Genomic DNA, 2,573 nt, shown 5'->3' with positions numbered 1-2,573 from the left:
AAGAGAAACACAACTCCAAATGATAATGTTGTTCTGTTACTGTTTGATGTTTCGCTATTAGCTGTTATTTTTCTTACTTTTTTATTTTAAAATGCCCACTTTTAAAAGTTATGACTCTGTTCACAGTAATGCAGGAACTCTGTCCCTTCATCTTTTAGTCAGTCATATGTCCCTTCAACCTTTCTTAGCAAGCTCACTGACTGAAACTCCCATTTCTCTAGTTGGCTTTTGCTGGATATAATAACAATAACAACAATACCAAAGTAATTCTGAACTGACCAAGTGTTGATTCTGTAAAACACTGTGCACAGAACAATGACCAGCTCCTCCTTTTATTCATTTAGTCTTATTTCATTTCATCATGAGAGCCACTTAGCTGGATTTATCCTTCAGCATTAAAGTGAATAGCTAGAGTTAATATGAGCTATCTGGCCAGTACAGAATTAAAACAGGCAGATTTTAGATTCTGAAGATGCTCATCACAGAAAGACAAAAAACTTGTGTGTGAAGAGCAAAGGCTGAGGTTGTTAACAAGAGCTAGCCGTCAGTTGTCAACCCTCCTAGTGGGCTGTTGGATATGACAAGTCCACTGTCGTAAATACTGTTTTGAAATAAAAAATAAAATTCTATAAACTAATGACAGGAAAATGAAATACAACAGCAATAACACATTGTAGTCATTTTCTAGTGATTTATTAAAGTGAATTCACAAATTGTTTTTAGTCTATATTTTCTGTTTGTTTTTTTTTACTAAAATGCATTAATATATCCATGTTTTTTATGTATTTAATATTGGCCATGTTGGAGCTTCACAATTCATTCTTTGTTGTGTAGGAGGAGCTGCAGAGAAACAGTCCAACTGTTTCCCCTTTTATAAGAATGATATTGAATATGACTTTAACCTAAAAAAAATAACGCTAGTGAATTCAGCCAGCAAAAGCCCACAAGCCAACTGGTGTGCATTACCGTCTGTAATGCGCCTGTGACAAGAGAAACCTGTGTTAGTCTACCACTGATGTATTTTGATGCTCTACCTCCTCTCCAATTATAGCACTTTTTAAAGAATGAGTGGTGTGCAATTTTGTTTCTGCTTCTGTACACTATCAGCCATGAGACATGCTGAGTTTCAGCTTAGTTATTAGTGTTTCTGTCTCATTAGTAGCAATCCAGCAAAAAAAAGACCTCTTTCTATCAACTTCACATTCAGCAGAGGAACAGAAAACAGAGCCATTGTACCGAAACAGGAAAACGAGCCAATAAGCAGTGATGAATGGGGAAAAAAATGCATGCCAAAGTGCAAAAATGTTCTGTTGGCATACGTACTTAGTTTGTTGTGCTGACAGCAAGGGATTAAATTAAATGTCAAACAACAGACATTTCAATTTTTTAACTGCCAACACAAGTAGAAAACCAATTTTCTGCTGCCAGTGTGGCCTGAAGCAGTAAGGTGGAACTGAGTGTTGAACTTGATCAAATAGAAACTGCAGTGTGATTATGGTCACATATGGCTGAGCAGTTTCTGTGACAGTGCTGCCTTAGAAAATGTGACTGATGACATAACTAGAAAACAAAGATCCTCTCATCCCCTCTGTGTGTCCTCACTCCTCCCTCAGCCTCATCTTACCTTCACAGAGATAACTGGATTTCCAGGAGGGTCACTTTGTCCCGCCTGTCGGAGAGATATTCCCACAGCTGGCTGCAGAGTTTGTTTTGGTTGTGGATCAGAGGCACGGAGAAAGAAATGGGATTTCAAGTCCTTCAGTCAAACTGCTTCTAACCTCCAGTGACAAAAAGCTGGAGAATCATTCTGCCATCAAGGAAATGTAGTGTGGGGGTTACACGGGGTGTGTGGAGTGAAGGAGCAGCAGTGCTTCAGCATCACTCCAGTACAGAAGATCCCCTTATTTCAGCTCTATTTGATCCCAAAGAGATGGTGTGTGTGGTGTGTTTGATTTCAAATTATTCTGGCAGATTAATGCTGACAATTACAGAGGGAGTCCTGTTTCACAGGGACACAGAGAGGCCCATCTCACCTAATCATCCTTATTACAGGGTCTTTGTGATCTCACAGCTTGCAGACTCGGGGACAGTAAAGAAGCTGAATGCTGCTGCTAAAGCACTTATGTGACTAATAGACACTCCAGACATGTTGCGATCTTGGTACTGTATGTGCTGTCTCTAACTTGCATTTAGTGGAACCATCTTAACAGTATGACAGCCTCTAGCCTACCTGGAACATCCAAACCCTGCTGAAGGCATGATGGAAGATATCCACATCAAACAGCCACACCTTTAATTCAAGGGCTTTTAAATGTGGTTTTCTAATCTGTAGCACTGTGTCTTTTATAGGTGTGTCTATTTACAATAACTGCAGGTCTTAGCAGTCATTGGAGAAGGAGGGATAGGCAGGTGGATCAGCAAGGCCTTGGAATGATCAAATATCACACACCTTTACCCACTGAAAGGACAGTTTCTTGTCAGATGAGAGATGGAAAGAATTATACCACTCTCATTCCTGTATGATAAGCAGCCAGTTAACTTACGTAACTTAGAGCAAAAAGACTGGAAAGAGT

Source organism: Monopterus albus, unplaced genomic scaffold, assembly GCF_001952655.1.
Source record: "Monopterus albus unplaced genomic scaffold, M_albus_1.0 scaffold262.1, whole genome shotgun sequence".
In the NCBI taxonomy this organism is placed as follows: Eukaryota; Metazoa; Chordata; class Actinopteri; order Synbranchiformes; family Synbranchidae; genus Monopterus; species Monopterus albus.
The sequence above is the reverse complement of the archived record's forward strand: the minus strand, read 5'-3'. Positions refer to the sequence as shown.